The following is a 21715-nucleotide window of genomic DNA, read 5'->3' as shown; positions in this document are numbered from 1 at the left end:
TCTCCACTCAGGGATCTGTGAGAACCGAACAATGTTCGATGGCTCGGTTCTCAGTGTAGAGATGCCAGGGGACAGATGCAGCATCCACCTAGGTAAGTATAAAAGGGGGGAAAAAAACGTACTTCTCTTTTAATAGACCAAGCTGTCCAGGCAAAGTAGCAGTTAGAGGGATAAGACAAAGCTTTTAAACTGACAGGATACTTACAATGATCAGATTCTATTCATTTATGTAAAACCTTTTTCAAAGGGAAAACATATATAAAAATGTTGCTCTAACTGCTAATAAAGCTGGAGTTCAGCTTTCTTAATTTACATTCATTTAAACCTGCTAGTGAATCTAACACTACCCTCTCCACAGATTGACAATGCTGCCATTCAAGGGGGTCTCTTTTGCTCCTCCATCCACAGTGGAGACACCCCAAGGCAGAAGGTGTATTATTGGTCAGAACATCAGGAGAAATTTAAGTAAAAAAAAAAAAAAAAATTAAAAGAACACAACCACCACATCTAATGATCGATAAGCTGCAAAATATTACATATTTGTTTTTGGATTTAATGCCTCTTTATTAGATCGGCTGATTACCTAAAGTTTTAAACTTTAGGTAGCTCCCCTGGTCCACTTATTCTCACTTTGCCAGAATTCTCCCTTGCACTTCCTCCACTGCAGCCAGCACCAAGATACCCAGTATTTGCTGATATTCACCACTAGGTGGAGTGGTGACATAATTTCCTCTGTCATGTGACAATTCTCAGCCCTAGTGATTGACTACTAGTCTGGAGCACATAGGAGTAGATCACTTGTTTCCCATACCTGGAAGCACTGGATATTGTCACCATTTGAGAGCAGGGGGAGTGATGGCAAGTTGCACTTTTAGGCTACTTCAGATCTGTCAGATTTTCTTTTACAAAAAGATTTATTAATATCCATAGCAACACAGATTAACAGTGTAAAGGATACAATGTGAATAAACATAACAGAAAAACAAAAAACAAAAAAAAGAGAGGCATTGTGTGAAAGAAGTACAAATGATAAAAATAAGGAAAACAATAAATTAGTTCACAGTAAAAAAGCAAATAAAAGATAGGTACATAAAGGGAATTACATATTTGTAAGACCTAAAAATGCCACTGGGCATTGTCCATAGTACAACAGATGTCTATTGACTCTTATCTGGATGGGGCCTAACTATAAACAGTACTAGGCAACTATCCATGTACCTAACTCTTCTTGGCATATTCCCAATGGCCTAATAAAGTCCAATCTAAGAATAAGAAATAGAAATACAGAAGAAATACAGAAGGGGAGAAAGAAAAAGCAAGATCTAAGAACAGCAGGATTCTTGTTTTACAGTGGCTCCTACCTCTAGGAGTGTCTTTTGGAGTCACCCTGCATACAGAAACTAAAGCTATGTATCCCTACACTGTGTGCATCAATAGAAACACACAGACCCACAGCCTTGGATGGCAAGGCAATCCCCTGCAGCTCTATCCTCCTTCTCCTCACTTCTTCAAATTTTTCCCACCTGGAGCGGCTACTCCCTTTTTCCTTCTTCAAATTAAAGACACTGACTGGAGACCGCGCTGTCCACTGTTAACTCTTTCTTGTTAACAAGGAAGTACAAGATGAAGGCAGTTCAGGAAAACAGCACTGAAAGACCAAGAGCCAGCAGCACTAAAAATGGTAAACTGTAAGGCCCCATACACACGAGAGGATTTATCCGCGAATACGGTCCAGCGGACCGTTTCCGCGGATAAATCCTCTCGAGGATTTAAGCGGATTTCTCTGCGATGGAGTGTACTCACCATCGCATTGAAATCCGCGCCGAAATCCTCTGGCGATGACGTGTCGCGCCGTCGCCGCGATTATGACGCGGCGACTTGCGCGACGCTGTCATATAAGGAATTCCACGCATGCGTCGATTCATTACGACGCATGCGGGGGATCCCTTCGGACGGATGGATCCGGTGAGTCTATACAGACCAGCGGATCCATCCGTTGGGATGGATTCCAGCAGATCGATTTGTTTAGCATGTCAGCAAATATTCGATCTGCTGGAATCCATCCCAGGGGAGAAATATCCGCGGAAACAGATCCGCTGGAGTGTACACACCATAGGATCTATCCGCTGAAACCCATTTGCTGGGATTTTTCAGCGGATGGATTCTATCGTGTGTATGGGGCCTTAGGTGTGTTTAGTGCAACACTGTGAATAGTGGCCATATGGTTGTGGTTTAAAGTGGTTTGGTTAAAGTTACATCCCTGCAATATTTAGTGACACAGAAATGGTATGTCTGTTAAATTCTATACAGAGTATAGTAGTTACCAGGGGTGGCTGTACATTAAGGGGCGTATAGGCACCGACCCCCCGTCCATTGCACCGCCCAACCAATGTATCCGGCCCCTTTCAGGACACTGGCGCTAGGGTTGACACCTTTTCTTTAAGCCCAACCCAAACATTTTAGCGGCGCATGGCAACATTTTTGTTGTAGTAAAATTGTAAAATACCTGGGACACCTTTGGGTGCACCATGGACAGTAGTAATGCGGTGACCAGTGGGTGTGGCCAAACTGTTTTAATAGATGGCAACATATTTGTGTGTTACTTGGGATGCCACAGTCTGGTCTGAATAAGGTGTCTGCGTTTCAAGCAGCCTAAAACCCGGGCATATGACTCAAAACCCAGACTGTCCTATGCAGGTGAATCCAGGTCTGAGCTTGGATATTCTATGTTGTTTTTGAATCCAGGTCAGGTGGCAACCCTAACCGGTGCATAAATTCCAATGCGGGTAGGCTGTTTTTTTGAAGCACCAATTAGAGCCAGAGGCTCCAATACACTTCAAAATAGGGAAGGGCTTGGGTCGCAGAGAGTGCGCTCCGATCCCACCCAGGTGTGTTACAATGGTGAATGAATATTCAATGAATATTCACTGTTGTAACTAGGGTAACTAGGGTTGTCCCGATACTGATACTAGTATCGGTATCGATACCTAGCATTTGCCCGAGTACCTGTACTTTCTTTTAAGGCGCCGCACCCATTTGCAAAAGTAGTTCCTGCACTACTTTTGCCGATTTCAGGTTTGACTTCAATAGACATCTTTGCATGATCCCTGAGGATGTCACTTGACCAGTGACGCAACATGTCGGGTGGAACCTTGTGACGTCAGTTCCGGTGGTGTTTTATGGAAGTACGGTGAGGAGGCGAGTGTCATTACTTCCATTGCTTTTTACTGCAGTTTTTACCCTTACTTGATTTAAGCAGTTTCTTTTACTAAATACATTTACTTTTCATTTGGCAATATTGCACTATGGCTGTTCTTTGTTTCCTTTGAGCGCCATTTATACAAGAAGTGCAATTCCTTGGAGTGAGCTGTTTCCTCTATTTATGGAATTACCCAAGATGTTTTGATGCCAAGTCTTGGACGTAGTTCTTTGTCTTCGCCTGGGACCTGGATGCCTTTACAGATCCATCAGCAGGATTCCTTATCTGTCTATCTGATGAGCCTTGTTTGACCCTTGGGTCATTGTTGGAGGTAAGCGGCCAATTCATAAATGTAACAGTCGATGTTTGGATTGATGTTTTATCTGTTTTTTCTTCTACCAAGTTATCCTTATGAAATGTTTACCTTTATATGAACTGACTCCTACCATTGGGCTTTAGTTGGACTTTTATTCACATTTATTTATTTGTATGTTTGGATACTCATCATATTCATTCTTTGAGTATATTACTTTATGGCACATTATTGAATAAGCGCACCATTCTCATCTTTTTCTTTTACATCTGTATATGAAGCCACACAGATGTCTATCAAGTAGCACCTGAAATCACGCTGACCTTGCTACTTTGAAATCGCGCTACTTCAAGTAAAGTAGCGCATTTTCAAAGTAGCATCAATGTGAACCAGGGCAACATCTATAAGGCGATATTTGCCAGACACAAGAGTGAATGGCAACAGCATCTGGTGAGCTTTATTCTTAAGGGAGTGGAATTGGCACACATCACTTTGGTGAAGCATTTTGGTGGACAACAAGATTTAGGCCTCGTACACACGACCGTTTTCCTCGATAGAATCCATCAAGAAACTTGGTGGGAGAGCTTTTTTCCCGAGGAAATTGGTCGTGTGTACGTTTTTCATCGAGGAGACTGTCGAGGAACTCGACGAGGAAAAAAGAGAACAAGTTCTCTTTTTCCTCGACGGGAGTCTCAATTTCCTCGTCGTGTTCCTCGTCGGGCTGGTTTTCGACGAGAAACGCGAGCGTGTGTATGCTAAGAAACCCGCGCATGCTCAGAATAAAGTATGAGACGGGAGCGCACCTTCGGTAAAAGTAGCGTTTGTAATGGAGATAACACATTTTTCACACTGTAACAGACTGAAAAGTGCAAATCGTCTCTTACCAAACTTTTACTTAACATGCAATAACATGAGATTGGCAAAAGCAGCCCCAAGGGTTGTGCCAGTGGAATTGAACTTCCCCTGCCATTGTATGTGTTTTACATCACCGTGTTTGAGAACGAGGAGATTTTGTCTTAAAAAAGTGTGTACGCAAAGCAAGCTTGTCGAGTTCCTCGACAAGCCTAACAAGGAACTCGTCGAGGAAAACGATGTGTCTTTTCCGACGAGTTCCTCGGTCGTGTGTACGAGGCCGCAGTTTCACTACTTTTTCATCACTTTAAGTTGGACTCTATTACCATATTGATTTGCATATGTTCTAGTATATTTATTTTTGGGATATGCCATATGGACACTTTTCATTATGTATGAGTGTTTTATGTTGATCATTTCACAATGTTAATATTTAGGAGTTTTGTAGATTAATTTAGCGCGCTACTGTGGAATTATTTGTTTCTCTCTCTCTCTCTTTTTTCATTGACATTTGTTTCACCTCATTTGCATGTTTATTGAATATTAAGTGGCAGCACAGACAGGTGTTTTTCCTTAGCGCAGTGTGCACACACATATATGAATCCTAAATGACCCACCATTTTTATTAACCTAAACAATACAAAAAAGCTATGCTTAAAGCGGAGGTCCACCTAAATGTATTTATTTTAAAAGCAAGCAGCTACAAATACTGCAGCTGCTGACTATTAATGAATGGACACTTACCTGTCCAGCGAGCCCACAATGTCGGCAGCTGAGGCCGAGCAATCGCTCGTCTCTCGGCTGCACCTGCTGCCATCCTCGGTGAGGAAATCAGGAAGTGAAGCCGCAGCGTTGCGGCTTCACTCCCCGATTCCCTACTGCACATGCGTGAGCCGCGCGGCGCGCCGTCACTGGTCCCCGCTGTCTCCTGGGACCAGTGTGTTTAACAGAAGACCGCGGGGGTGACGCGAAGGGGCGTGACTCGCGCGAGAGTCTATTCCCAGAAGTGGGTGCAAATACCTGTATTATATAGGTATCTGCACCCCCCTCCCCCCTGAAAGGTGCCAAATGTGATACCGGAGGGGGGGGGGTTTCCCGAAAAGCAGAGGTTCACTTTTTGCGTGGACCTCCGCTTTAAGGGAGTGGAATTGGCACACATCACTTTGGTGAAGGATTTTGGTGGATCAACAAGATTTAGTTTCACTATTTTTTCATCACTTTAAGTTGGACTGTATTACCATATTGATTTGCATATGTTGGAGCAAATATATTTTTGGGATATGCCATATGGACACTTTTCATTATTTTATGTTGATAATTTCACAATGTTAATATTTAGGAGTTTTTTAGATTAATTTTAACTGTAAAATTATTTGTCTCGCTCTCTCTTTTTTACATTGACATTTGTTTCACCTCATTTGCATGTTTATTGAAAATGAAGTGACAGCAAAGACAGGTGTTTTTCATTTGCACAGTGCACACACACATATATGAATGATAAATGACCCACCATTTTTATTAACCTAAACAATACAAAAAAGCTATGCTTAAAGTGGAGGTTCACCCAAAAGTGAAATTCCGCTTTTTCGGAACCCTCCCCGGTATCTGCACCACTTTCTGGTATAGACTCCCGCGGGAGTCCGGCCCCTCCGCGTCACCCCCCCCCCCCCTTTGTGTTCTGGGAAACACTCGGCTCCCAGAACACAGCGGGGACCAGTGGAAACGGCGCAGCTCGACTTGCGCATGCGCAGTAGGGAACCGGGAAGTGAAGCCGCAGCGCTTCACTTCCCAATTCCCTCACCGAGGATGGCGGCGGGGGAAGCCAAGAGCCGAGGGTAGCTCGGCTTCAGCTGCCGACGTCGCGGGCGACCTGGACAGGTAAGTGTCCATTTTTTTAAAAGTCAGCAGCTGCTGTATTTGTAGCTGCTGACTTTAAAAAAAAAAAATTCAGGTGAACCTCCGCTTTAAACAGATTAAATAAGTTCACTAAAACTAAATTAGTCTAAAATAACAACATCATCGTCACTGCTGGTGTCGGCTGTGGGGAGTTGCTGTTGGCTCTATTTTCTCCTTTGCAGCAGTTTTATTGCTTGGCTGAATTCTAGTTTGTTTTTTGAACAAAGAGGGAAATCTCTTTTGGGAAACATTTGCACTCTTTTTTTGTTATGTAGAAGCAAATGAAGCCACCTGAGACACTTTTATATGCATGTGAATGTTTTTTTCACTGCTAGGCCCAGAGGTGATTGTGTTGAAGCAGCCATTCTTTGTTCCCTTCTCTCCTGAGTTTCAGCGTCTGTAGTTGCAGTTTCTGACTCTTTTGCTGGTCCAGATACTATTTGCCTCTTTCTATATAAAACCAGAAATATAGCTGACTTTGCTTTTTTGAGAAGCTGAAGGGATGGCTGCCATCAGTAACACTTCATTTATGAGAATATGATTTATCTTGCTTGCAAGCACTGCACAAAGTGTGCTTCTTAACCACTTTAATACCAGACACTTATTCACCTTCCTGCCCAAGCCAATTTTCAGCTTTCAGCGCTGTCGCAATTTGAATGAAAATTGCGCGTTCATGCTATGCTGTACCAAAACAATAATTTTGTTCCCACAAATACAGCTTTCTTTTGGTGGTATTTGATCACCACTACGATTTTTTTTTTTTTGCGCAGCAAATAAATAAGACCGAAAATTTTGTTTCTGTTCAATTGTTTTGTAAATAAGTACATTTTCGTCTTCAATGATGGGCTCTGATATGGCTGCACTTACGTGCACTGATAAAGCGGCACGGATGGGCACCAATGAAATGGCACATATGAGGTCGCACTGATGAGATCGCACTGATGGGCACTGATAGGCGGCACTGATAGGCGGCACTGATGGGCACTGATAGGCGGCACTGATAGGTGGCACTGGTATGCAGAACTGATGGCCACTTATAGGTGGCACTGATGGACACTCATAGGCGGCACTGATGGGTACTTATGGGTGGCACTGATAGGTGGCATGGATGGGCAATTGATGGCCACTGATAGGTGGGCACTGATGGGTAAGGATGGGCACTTATAGGTGACACCGATGGACACTGATGGGTAGCACTGATGACACTGATGGGTGGCATTGCTGGGCATCACTGATTACATTTGTTCCATAATGGTGCCAGTCATACCCATTTGTGGGCACTGATTGGCATATATTGGGTATGTATTGGAATATGTCGGAGGCTCTTTACTGAGATTGGTGTAGCAGTGAGTCAGACTGACACACCGCACCACCGATCGCCCCAATGTGTGCCCCCACAGGCCCATGGCAGCTGTTATCCTGCTGGACATCATATGACATCCAGTCAGGATAACGCAATCACCGCCCAGCCCTCATTTTGCTATAGGCCAGGAGGGAAGTGGTTAAAGCATATGCCAAGATAAAATAAAAAGTACCTGTTTTTACGAACTGTCCGTAAAAATACGGACGGTTGGCAACACTGGGCCATGGGTGTAAACGGACATGTGCAAGTGGATAGCAGCCGTCATCCGCCCTGTTTAAAAGGGGCCCAAGTCAAATTAATGAAAATCAGGGACAGAGTCAGTTTTGATTGGTTTGTTTATGAGGCACAAACCACATATATCTGGGAGATCAGAATGACTTGCTTTCACCAGAATTTCATTACGTTGATTCATAACAAAGAACTAATCTTCTCTGAACCATTTGCTGTAAGTGAAACCTTATTACCAGTCATCAAATGTCAACTAAGTCCATTCTCTAACTTACATGCAGGCCAAGGACAAAGGCGTTCAGACTGCGACATCATTAGTGAGAGACTGCAACGTATTGAAAATATATTCAATTTGCTAATGATTTGGAGTGATTTCAGTGTAGTCTTAATAAGAAATGCTGTTAGGAGTTGTATGTCCTTTATGCTTATTCATAAGTGTCTATGTGAAAACTGATGGTTCTTGTCACATTTCAGCCTTCTATTTAAGAAATGTTCCCTTTCATGAAAGCCAAGTGCAGAACATATTGCTAGAGGTCAGATATCGCAAACGTGATGTAATTATAGTTAGCATTATGAGTTAAAAACAGAATCATACAATTTAAAAAAAATATTTATTACAGTGTGATAATGTACCCAGAGATTTACATATATTTGACATATACTGTAAATTATCTATATATATGTATATATACTGTATATATCTATATATAGATATATGTTCCCAGTTATGGGATGGGGCATGGGACTGTACGAATGCAGTTAGGATATGTAATAAAGATCAAAAAGTTTGCTATGGAACCGCAGAAACCATACATAGTAGACAAAACTTGTATGCATAAAAAATATAATTTAATTGACATTGATCATATGAACACACACATAGATAAAAAACATGATCACATGAGATATTATGGTTCACCATATGTAGAATTACAAGTAGGTGTATGCAGAGGGTCCAACATGTTTCGCCCTTCGGGCTTCTTCAGGGACAACAATGCATATTATATAATCTATAAATAGATAAAAACATGTAAGTATGATACAGTTTACAATTTCGCATAATATGCAGATCAATGGCAATCCACGGACAAGCCCGCAGTTTTTAGACTGAAAGAGTCAGCATATTTAACATGGAAACAGATAAACTTAAGAAATGTATATAAAATACATAATGACAAATAAACATATATCTGGGCGTTTACCTATTCATACAATGGCGGCAGACACAGACAAACTGTAGTCTCATTTTTTGTTTATTTTTCATTATGTATTTTATATACATTTCTTAAGTTTATCTGTTTCCATGTTAAATATGCTGACTCTTTCAGTCTAAAAACTGCGGGCTTGTCCGTAGATTGCCATTGATCTGCATATTATGCGAAATTGTAAACTGTATCATACTTACATGTTTTTATCTATTCATAGATTATATAATATGCATTTTTGTCCCTGAAGAAGCCCGAAGGGCGAAACATGTTGGACCCTCTGCATACACCTACTTGTAATTCTACATATGGTGAACCATATAATATCTCATGTGATCATGTTTTTTATCTATGTGTGTGTTCATATGATCAATGTCAATTAAATTATATTTTTTATGCATACAAGTTTTGTCTACTATGTATGGTTTCTGCGGTTCCATAGCAAACTTTTTGATCTTTATTACATATCCTAACTGCATTCGTACAGTCCCATGCCCCATCCCATAACTGGGAACATATATTCATTTTTCTACCCGGGACGGTAATGCTTTTGGGTTTATCCCCATAGTATTTTGTGCAAGCTCTATATGTACTATATATTTCTCTCTATATCTATATATAGATATAAACAGTATCTCACAAGAGTACACCTCTCACATCTTTGTAAATATTTTATATCTTTTCATGTGACAACACTGAAGAAATTACACTTTGCTACAATGTAAGCAGTGAGTGTACAGCTTGTATAACAGTGTAAATTTGCTACCCCCTCAAAATAACTCAACAAAGTGAGTGCATCGGTTAACCGATGAAGCTGACTGATGGTCTGTCGCGCCTACACACCATCAGTTAAAAAAAACGATCGTGTCAGAACGCGGTGATATAAAACACGACGACGTGCTGAAAAAAACGAAGTTCAATGCTTCCAAGCATGCGTCGACTTGATTCTGAGCATGCGCGGGTTTTTAACCGATGCTTTTGCATACTAACGATCGGTTTTGACCTATCGGTTAGGCGTCCATCGGTTAAATTTTAAAGCAAGTTCTCATTTTTTTGACCGAAGGTTAAATAACCTATGGGGCCTACACACGATCAGTTTGGACTGATAAAAAAAAGGTCCTTCAGACCGTTGTCCTCTGGCGATCCTATCGTGTGTACGAGGCCTAAGGATCTGAAAAAAGAATTGTTGCTCTATATAAAGGGGGCAACCTAAAATGGGAGTTGGAGGAGCGCAAGGTCTCTAACATCCACCAGCTCTGTGATGTCGTCATGGAGGAGTGGAAGAGGACTCCTGTGGTAACCTGTGAAGCTCTGGTGAACTCCATGCCCAAGAGGGTTAAGGCAGTGATGGAAAATAATGACCACACAAAATATTGGCACTTTGGGCCCAATTTGAACATTTTCACTTAGGGTTGTACTCACTTTTAATGGCTGTGTGTTGAGTTATTTTGAGGGGACAGCAAATTGACACTGTTATACAAGCTGTACACTCACTACTTTACATTGTAGCAATGTGTCATTTCTTCAGTGTTGTCACATGAAAAGATATAAAAAAATATTTACAAAAATGTTGTGAGGGGAGTACACACTTTTGTGAGATAGTGGCCCAGATTCAAGTAGAATCGCGCAATATTTGCGTGGGCAAAGAGCAAATTTTTTTCTCTGCGCCCACGCAAATATTGCGCTTTGCCCGCGATTCACGGAGCAGTTGCTCCGTAAATTGCGCGGGCAATATGCTAAGCAGCCGGGCGCAAGGCTGCCTAATGTAAATGATCCCGCCGGGGGCGGGAATCATTTAAATTAGGCGCGCTCCCGCGCCGAGCGAACAGCGCATGCTCCGTCGGGAAACTTTCCCGACGTGCATTGCGGCAAATGACGTCGCAAGGACGTCATTTGCTTGTAAGTGAACGTGAATGGCGTCCAGCGCCATTCACGGTTCACTTACGTAAACAACGTAAAATTTAAACGTCGCGAGCGGGAGGCGCAGCTATACTTTAGCATTGGCTGCGCCTGCTTTTAGCAGGAGCAACCTTATGCTAAAGGCGCCGTACGGAAACTCCGTACCTTGCGTACGCAGGGCCCGCGCAACTCTTGTGAATCGGTGGTAGTATGCAATTTGCATACTATACGCCGATCACAAAGGCCGCGCCCCCTAGCGGCCAACGCAAGAATGCAGCCTGGGATGTGAAGGCATAAGGAGGCTTATGTTTGTCACATCCTAGGCTGCATTCGGTGTAACGAGGTTCCTGAATCAGGAGCACTCATTACACCGGAGCAAGTAAGCACTTGTGCCGCGCAACTATGGTTGCGCGGGCGCAAGTGCTTCTTGAATCTGGGCCACTGTTTATAAATATATATATATATGGTGTGCCGATCCGCATATGGTGACCCGTTCGGATCACGGATAATTTACGATCTGTTGCACCCCTAGTACCGATCAAAAGAATTTTGATTGATCGAAAAAATTAACGATTAATCAAGGAATTAATCTTTAATTTCCACAGCCCTAATATATATACATATATATATATATATATATATATATATATATATATATATATATATATATATATAAAAATAATATTTACTGCTATGCTGTGAATAAACCAAAGTGACAGAAGATCAATTAACAGATATTTAATTAACCACTTAAAGACCTTAGGTGTTTTTCAGATTTGGTGTTTGCAAGACTAAAACAGTTTTTTCTGCTAGAAAATTACTTAAAACCCCCAAACATTATATATATATATTTTTTTTCTAACACCCTAGAGAATAAAATGGCGGTCATCGCAATACTTTTTGTCACACCGTATTTGCGCAGCGGTCTTAAAAGCACACTTTTTTTGGAAAAAATTCACTTTTTTTAATTAAAAAATAAGACAACAATAAATTTGGCCCAATTTTTTTATATATTGTGAAAGATAATGTTACGCCGAGTAAAATGATACCCAACATGTCACGCTTTAAAATTGCGCCCGCTCGTGGCATGGCGTCAAACTTTTAGCCTTAAAAATCTCGATAGGCGACGTTTAAAAAATTCTATAGGTTGCATTTTTTGAGCTACAGAGTAGCTCTAGGGCTATAATTATTGCTCTCGCTCTAACGATCGCGGCGATACCTCACTTGTGTGATTTGAACACCGTTTTCATACTCGCGTATGCGTTCGCTTCTGCGCGCGAGCTCGTCGGGACGGGGCGCTTTAAAAAAATTTTTTGGGGGTTTTCTTATTTATTTTTATTGATTTTATTATTTTTTACACTGAAATAAAAAAAAAATAAAAAATGATCACTTTTATTTCTATTACAAGGAATGTAAACATCCCTTGTAATAGAAAAAAGCATGACAGGTCCTCTTAAATATGAGATCTGGGGTCAAAAAGACCTCAGATCTCATATTTAGGCTTTAATGCAAGAAAAAAAAAAAAAAAGGAAAATTTGTCATTTAAAAAAATGACAACAAAAAAATTGTCTCTTTAAGAGGCTGGGCGGGACTGACGTTTTGACGTCACTTCCGCCCAGCAGAGCTATGAGGACGGGTGGGGGCCATCTTGCCCTCACTCAAGTCCTCGCTCTCCAGGCGGCAGCATCCGATCTCCTCCGCCGCTACCGACGGCTACGGTAAGCGGCGGAGGGCGCGGAAAAGTGGCGGGGGGGGCCCTCTCCCGCCACCGATAACGGCTATCTCGCGGCGAATCCGCCGCGGAGACCACCGTTATCGTTTACACGGCCACCCACAGAAAATATGGATACCTCAGTTGTGGCAGCGGCTGCTGCCGTTACTGAGATATCCATATTTAAAAAGAGGACGTACATTTACAATACGCGGGTCTTTAAGTGGTTAATTAGTCAGGGAGCACACACCCCCTTCTCTCTGCAAGCAGATAGGGATCTTTATAGAATTTTACTTAGGACAGTTAAGCAAAAACACCTTTTATAATTAACATTTTTAAAACAGTATTAAACCCAAAAAACTAAATTTAATAAACCACTTGTGGTAGCTGCATTAATTTTGTTTTGAGCCTTTTTTTTCTTCTTTTAATTTACCTGGTGATCCGGGCAGTAACACACTTGTCTTAAAGTGGTTGTAAACCTTAGATATGAAATATGAACAAAGCGTATCCCTCTATAGCAGTGGTTCTCAACCTGGGGGTTGGGACCCCCTCGGGGGTCGAATTATGATTTGCCAGGGGTCACCAAACCCTGGACTGTTTCTGAAGCGCGCGCCACTCTCCCAGCCTTTTCATGGCCGCCCACTCAGCCTATTCGCAGCTGCCCAGTTCACTGCATAGATGGGGGTGGAGACTAGAGGTTAGCTGACTGGTGAGGAATGTGAAGTGGGAGGGGCTGGAGGAGACCCTATCTCCTGATTTCAACATAGGGGGTCACTGCTGCGAGACACCACGAAGCCAGAGACACAGTGAGAAACATTGCCTGTGATTATATTTGCCATTCAAAGTCCTCACTACAGTTATCAGATCAGCAGATGACCTTGATAAAGAACACCTAAATGGGCTGATCAGAACTCCCCCAGCACTGCTACTATTCCCATTCCCCCCACCCTCCCACAAAGGAGTAAGAGAAGGAAAAAAAATTGAGAATACATGGAAGGAAGAGGATAGAGGGGGAGGAACAAAGAAAATGGGAGAGAAAAAACAAGAAACACGGCTAGAGAGAGAGAGAGATGGGGGGAAAAAAACAAGAAATTAGGATAGAGAGAGATAGAAGGGAAAGAAAGGAGAACAAAGAGAAAGAGTGGTACATCCTAAAGTGTGGAGTGGAAGGGACTAAATGTCCGTGGGTTAGGGGTGAAAACTACTTGGGTGCTGACAACCCACGCTACGAAAATAATTTTACTGCTAGGGGTCCCCACAACTTGGGAAATTTTATCAAGGGGTCACGGCACTAGAAGGGTTGAGAACCACTGCTCTATAGTGTGTGCTTGTCTCATTTAAGAGCACTAAGGCCCCATACTCACGACCAAACATGTCTGCTGAAACTGGCCCGCGGACCAGTTTCAGCAGACATGTTTGGTCGTGTGTAGTTACGAGCGTACAGAATTTCACCGTACATTTGCCCGCCGGGCCGTTTTTCAGCAGACATTTATTTGCAAACTTGTTTTAAAACCGTCCGCTCAAATCCTGTCCGAACGGACATGTTTGGTGGTGAGTACACAAAACCAACGTACAAAAACCCCGCGCATGCTCAGACTAAATGAGGCCACGGGAGCGCTCGTTCAGGTAAAACTCACGTTTGTTTGGGATATGGCACATTCGTCAATAGAAAGATTAATTCTAGCAATAGAACACTGAAGCAAACCACACAATAAACAACGCTTGATGCCGTCGTTTTATTCATTCTTCTCTTGCTATAAATAATCAGTTATTTAGCTCATGTTATTTCAACTGAGTTGTTCCATACTGAAAAGTGACATTTGTTAGCTGTGATGTAGTAATATTTTAGCAATCTTTTATTGGCCCGACGTATCATATTTTTAGTGGTCCTCCACATGTCTAATTTTTTGCTTTTAATGTTTAATGTTTATCTTTCCCACTTTATTTATGTGTTTATAGTTATGTCACCATTTAGAATATTTTAATAGGAAATAGTTTTGATTTTGCTTTTGTTTGTATATTTAACTGGATTATTTTGAAGGTTGTTTAAATTGTCTACCATGTTGGCACACCAAATGCCCCCCCCCCCCCCATGAGTTAGTGAATATTTTAGATTAAACATTTTATTTGTTTGTAATGTTTGATGCCTAAAATAATACCCACAGTATTACAAACAATAGGCACGTTTTTAAAATCAACAAAAAGGCTTTTATTTTAGCAAATGATAAAAAGGAACAAAAACAGAATGGCAGCACTTGAACAGCTAGCAAAATACATGCAAACTTGCATTGTCAAACATGGTGAAGGATAAACTAGCCAACCTCAGGAGGCACACAAACTAAAATCTGAAGCAGCAGCACATAACCAAAGGAACCCAAGCTGTGGTAGTCCAAACAAGATGCCATTTGTGGGGGATCAAATGGAAGGCAGGGCATCAACGTCTCCTCTTCCTTGCAACCTTCCTTCCAGGCTGCCTTACAGCGGGTCTTCCCTGGGCCCTTGCAGGTGGGGATGATGTGGCAGCAGGAGTATGATGTTCAGCAAGCCGGGCCGGGTCACATAGCCCAGTGTCTGGGGTCAGCAGCTCCCTCTGCATCCACCAAAGGGCCTGGTTGATAATGCCCTTGGCCAATTGCCTCTGCTCCTCCGTGCCTTTATTCAGATCATGTGCCACGGAGGCACTGTAGGCCTCAGTGGGGTTGAGGGGGGCCCTCATGATGGCACTCGCCTCCTTAATCATTTGGAGGCTGGCTTCCTCCACTGCCCCCAATTTCTTCTTACGGCCTGGTGGCCTAATATAAAGGGGAGGAGCCTGGCTGGTGGTGCTTGTCCTGGGGAGCTGCTCAACGCCACTGGGCCCGGCCTCCTCCTGGCTGCCACTGACCCCTTCGGCCTGGCTGTCAGTGAGGAGAGGATCTGCCACCTCCTGGCTGGTCTCTTCTTCCTGTGTAAAAAAAAGGGACATGTTGTAATATATTTCGAAATATAATCACTCACATTTTCATGCTTGAATCTTATTTTTTGCCTTGAATTTAAACTTGAAAACAGACTCACCCTCTGACCCCTGCAGTTGTCATCCCTGACACCTATTTGTTTGCCCACGACTTTAGATTTTTACTTCCCAGCTTGTATTTTATTAACCAATATCAAGTCAAGAATCAAACAATAATTAATATTATTCCATAAATAGTTATGAAACTACTATACCTCATCATCGTAGAGGCGCAGATCTGCCTCTCTGTCAGCCAGGCCCTCTTCATCCGACTCTGCAGGGCTGTGGTGATCTGGGGAAGTCCCGCTGGGAGGTAGCGTGGAGGGAAGGTTGGGATTCAGACTTGACATTGATGGCCTGCCTTCCAGTTGATCCCGCAAAAATGACATCTGGTTGTAATACCACAGCTTGGGTTCCTTTGGTGGTCTTGCTGCTGCTCCAGATCTTAGCTGCTTTTGGTGAGCTTTGTATGCTCTCCTATATGTGCCCCTGAGGTTGGCAAGTTTATCCTTCACCATGTTGGCACTGCATTCTGGCACCCATGTCCTCATGTATGCTGCTAGCTGTTCAAGTGCTGCCGCTCGTACGTCCTTGTTATGGTAGGTGGGCTGCTTTGAATCCCACAGGATGGGCATTTCCCTAAATGTATCCAGCAAGTGCTGGATAATCTCTTGGGTCTGCAGGAGATCCATTGTTAAATGATGATTTATTGATTTTTATTCTAGATTGAAAAAATAAAAATAAACCAAAAACACAATTAAAAAAAGCCTCAGCATTTACATTGATAGAATATGTTGTTTAAAAAGTAGTACCTATATAGAAATACAAACACAGTGTCTCTTGTTTAGAAAATGCTGGCCAGCTCGGCCCCATTGGTTGGTTGTAGCTAACATTATTTTTATACATGCCGCCCCTTTGGTTACATTGCAGTAAATAATTGAAATCTAGAACCATACACAATTATTACAAATGACAGCATTCATCAAGGCACTATTGCATGTGTAGATATCCTGCCCCTCAGCATTGATTACATGAAAGAAACTTCATAATGACCTCTGTCCAACCAACACAGAACAATACTTGGCCTGATCTGAATACACCCTACATAATTGATAATGAGTCACAGCATTTTTGACCTCTCTATTTTGTGATGTCTACAAAAGCATTTGGGTATGAAAATCACATTCTGGTATCCAAGAGACATAATAGCTTAATAAAACTGTGCAACCAACAGACCAAACCCCCATCCCATGGCTCTACATTTTATAGGCCGCTGCTGATCCCATGTTTAAATTTCTTACCTGCCTCTCTCAAAATCCTCGTTTGTTACGCTCGCTGAATTAACACGTAACCTACGTAATCACGTCAAGCGCCTTTTATCCACTCCGCGTATGTATGAAACGCCGCCCTCGTCACCTTTGCCATGCCCCTAATCAATTGAAAAAGTAAATATGGCGTTAACTGTGTAGGTTCTGGAATCGCGCGAATATTCTCCGCGTAACCTACGTCAATACGTTGTTGGCATTCGCGACACTCCGCATATGCAAGAATCCCCGCCCTCATCTCCGCCCCTGACGGGACATTTCCTCGTTTCCACGCCCATAATCTCTGTGGGAAGGAAAGATGGCGATGTCACACGAGCGGGCACGGAGCTCTCATGGCGCAAGTGAAGGGACAGAGGCAGGACCGTCCCGATCCAGGCCTAAAAGATATAAAGCCACTAATATGGCGTTTGAAGAAATGGTGGAGTTGGTTTACATCATGAGGAGGAAGGATTATGATGGTGAATGTGGGCCCTACAAAACACCGAACCGTAGAAAGTCACACATAATGGACAAGGTGGCAAGGAGAATGAGGAGAATGTTTGGTGTCACCAGGTCAAAGGAGCAACTCCGGAAGCGTTGGTCCGATTTAAAATTGAGGGAGCCACATCACATGAAGAAGATACTCAAAATTCTGCGTAAAAGTAAGTCCATATTATTTAAGGGGGGGGGGGAATGTCTGCAATAATGTGTTGACATGTAGTTTTTCACATCTGCCTCCTTGGCCTGCTTGTACTTTTGAACACGTGTAGATACTGTATTGTGTTTATGTAAAATAACAACCTTTACCAAATTTCGTGAAATAGTAAACACGCGTAATATGACATTGTTTTGCAAAAATGCGACGTTACTCCAGGAACAACACACCTGGACATGGCTGACTGGCCCCAAACTTGGTTTTCAAACATTGTTGAATAGCAAAATCACAGAAATTAAATTGAGTGAATGTGACAGGCAAACAAGATTCATTCTCCAAAATGCAAATAAAGCTGATGTTTTAACATCTGGAAATGCAAAGCACCTGTGTCTCAACAATCAAAGTATATTTATTTGGAGGGTCGACGAGAATTAATGTTTTGGGGGGACATCCATGTGTGTCACTTCTTTGCAAAAAAGGGGCAGGATCAGAGCTTGGCCTAGAACTACGCCAAAAATGGAGGATTGCTGAAAGAATAAACAAACAAAAATCATCATAAATGTATCGTCTATGCAATGTGTGCGATTTATGATATCCAATATCTGTGTGCTGATGAGTATACCTTTTTTTTTTCCTTATTTCTTATAGGGGAAAGAAGACGCCAGCAATTGGAGGAGGCAGAGAGGGCCAGACACCCACAAAATCAAACACCTCCACATGTTGAGGAGGAGGAGGCTGTGGAAGGAAGAGAGGAGGCTGTGGAAGGAAGAGAGGAGGATGTGGAAGGAAGAGAGGAGGATGTGGAAGGAAGAGAGGAGGAAGACTTAACTCTGGATTTAGAATTCGGTGAAGATGAGGCGGAACTGGACGAAGCAGAATTGCGTGATTTTGAAGGGGTAGTGATGGATAAAGAAGGAGTTCTGGAAGAAGATGGAGGAGTCGTGGATGATGAGGGGGAGGTGGTGGAAGAAGGAGGAGTCGTGGAGGATGAGGCTGAGGTGGTGGAAGAAGGAGGAGTGATAGAAGATGAAGAAATTGGGGATGTGGAAATTATCAGGCCATCAGGTCAGTGTCACCCCAATATTAATAGGGCCAAACATATGCAGATAGGCCGGAAACTATTTACATATTTTGAATGCCAATTTGTTTGTTTTTAGGGGATGAAGATGGTGTAGCACATTTTTCACGTGCAAGTGCTTCTATAATTGTACAGCAAGTAATGGAGTGCAGCACGGAAATGGACAATATGCGGGAAAGGATGCTAGTCATGGAGCAGAATGTGCGAAATGTCATTTCAGAGTGTAGCACGGAAATGGACAACATGCGCCAAAGGATGCTAGTCATCGAACAGAATTACAAAAATATCATTGACATGATGGGCCGTGTCAAAGACTGAAACACAGAAGCCCATCCCCCGCCCATCCCCCGCCCACAAAACCCTTTTTAATTTTTGTACTTTATAATACGCCAAAATTTCTAAATGCACACACAGTGTGCCAATATGTGCTATCTGCCATCACAGACTATCTATTGTCTGTGCTTTGTGGGTACAAACCCCTCCTCGATCCTCAAGTAGTTGAGAGGAAGAAGGGTTTGCTCCCACAAAACACAGACATTGATCACCCATGATGTCAGATAGCACATGTGGCCATTTGTCTGTTTAACCAATGACATTTGGCGATTTTTCACTGAATGTGTGCATTTAGAAATTTTGGCGTGTTCCAGTGTGAAAGCACACCATCCATGACTGACTGCTGTTCTTTTTTTAAATTTTTGTTTGGTGTTGATCTTTTTTGGTTTGTAAATGTTTACAGTTTCAGATCACAAAACGAACAAGAAATCTCACCTAAAGAAATAAGTTAACGAATTTTCTTTAAAAACTAAAAAATCTTTTTGTTGTGTTAAAATCTTTTTTAAAAAATTATACACAAACAAATACAAAGCCAAAAAATGTTTTGTATAAAAACAATACCCAAACATTTCTAAATGTAAATAAATGTCTTCTAAAAAAATACAAAAAAAAAAAAAAATACATTAAAAAATAACCCAAAAAAAATCTACATAAATTATTCTGGGTTATTGAAAACCAAACTAAATAATAACTTTAATTTTGAACCAAAGTATAAAAAAATTATGTTTAGAAGTGTGTATATATATATATATATATATATATATATATATATATATCTATATCTATCTCTAGAGATAGATATATAGGAGACAAGCCAAAAAATTCTGGCGTATAGTTTCAGTGAAATTATTCTTACATTGTGTTTCGATCAGTATTATTGCTAATCACTGTCAATAAAGACAAAAAACTAAATAATTCAAAGCCAATATTTTGTACAAAAAATTTGCAGGAAATGTTTTCAGCCAAAAAATACACATTTCTTGTTGAAAAATGACTAAAATAAAAAAATTTAATTGTGACATCAAAAGCAGAAAAATTAGTGGCTTCTTATTTCTAGACTGAATACCCAGTTAGTAGATGAGTGAATAATGTGCAAATGTGGTTAGTTAATACATCTGAGTAAGTAAATTTGGCACTAGAAGTGCACTATTTTTGGAGAGAACCTGGAAGACAGAAAAATAGAGAAAAAGCAGTAATGACAAACAACTGTATAAAGTCCAATGGTCAAATTATTTATTAGTTCTGAGAATATTCCTTTCTTTTGGGGGCCGAATTAGAAAGAAATATGATCTGGCATAGCAATGGCCCCCCGACCCATGAAGTACTCAACATATTTGTCGCGTACCTCACGAGCAGATTGGGGGGCCAAGCCAGCGCGACCAGTGTCCAGGCCAGGAATGTTCTCTGAGGGTAGTTCTGCCTCAGAGCCCATGGAGGCTTGGTACGTCTGGGAGTGCCTGCGTAGAAAATTGTGCAAAATGCAGCAGGCAAATATAATGGTGTTCAATTTATATTCCGCCAAATGTATCGATGTCAGGAACAGGCGGAACCGGTTGCTGAGGATCCCAAAGGCATTCTCGACTACCCTCCGAGCCCTGGACAACCGAAAATTGAACACCTTCCTCTCTAAGGTGAGGGTCCTCTGGGGAAAAGGCCGCATTAGGTGAGGTCCAAGGCCGAAAGCCTCGTCCGCTAGGAACACAAACGGAAGTCCTTCCACATTATCTTCATCTGGTGGCAATGCCAGACCACCAGTTTGGAGACGATCATAGAAATCAGTCCGTGAGAACACTCCCCCATCTGACATCCGGCCGTTCTTCCCCACGTCCACATATAGAAACTCATACTGTGCCGACACCACCGCCATCAACACAATACTATGATAACCCTTGTAATTATAATAGTAGGGCCCCGAGTGGGGTGGGGGCACAATGCGGACGTGTTTCCCATCTATTGCTCCACCGCAGTTAGGAAAATCCCACCGCTCGGCAAATTGGGAAGCCACAGACTGCCATTCCTGTGGTGTGGAGGGTAGCTGTGGGGACAAACAAAAAAAGAGATTTAGTACTTTGGCACATAAACATTGCAAACATAATCCTACAAGCATCCTTGTGCAACTTTACATTTTTAAAATAGCATTTTCAAATTATGAAGGGAGAATTTCGGGGCACAAATATATAGGCCCACTTAATTAATAAGAGACTCCCCAGCCCTCTGATGGGGACAAAAACACTTTGAAGGGGGGGTGGGGGGTGTTTAAACTGTTTTTCGGAAAAAAAAAAAAAGTGGCAAGGTGGGGGTTGGCCCGAAGATAGCATGCTGGACAGGTTAATATTGGGTAAGATCCAAATATGCAGGTAGGCCAAAATAAAAAGAACATGTAAAAGCTGATATCAACATGCATAGGGAGAAAAGGGAACGTTAGTTAAACACACAGCATATCTGGGAAATAAAATAAAAAGTTAGTTTGCCACATTATTAAAGACACATTGTGAGGTTAAAATGAGGAAACTTACCTTCATATACTCCTCGTGCATAACTTTAATGATGGCAGCACACGTGTCCGGTATGATGACCCCAAGCGCCTGCGGAGAGATGCCTGTCGAGAACTTGAGGTCCTGCAGGCTCCTCCCAGTCGCCAGGTACCGCAACGTGGCAATAAGCCTCTGCTCGGCCGTGATGGCTTG

The sequence above is a fragment of the Rana temporaria genome, chromosome 6 (assembly GCF_905171775.1).
Source record: "Rana temporaria chromosome 6, aRanTem1.1, whole genome shotgun sequence".
In the NCBI taxonomy this organism is placed as follows: domain Eukaryota; kingdom Metazoa; phylum Chordata; class Amphibia; order Anura; family Ranidae; genus Rana; species Rana temporaria.
The sequence above is the reverse complement of the archived record's forward strand: the minus strand, read 5'-3'. Positions refer to the sequence as shown.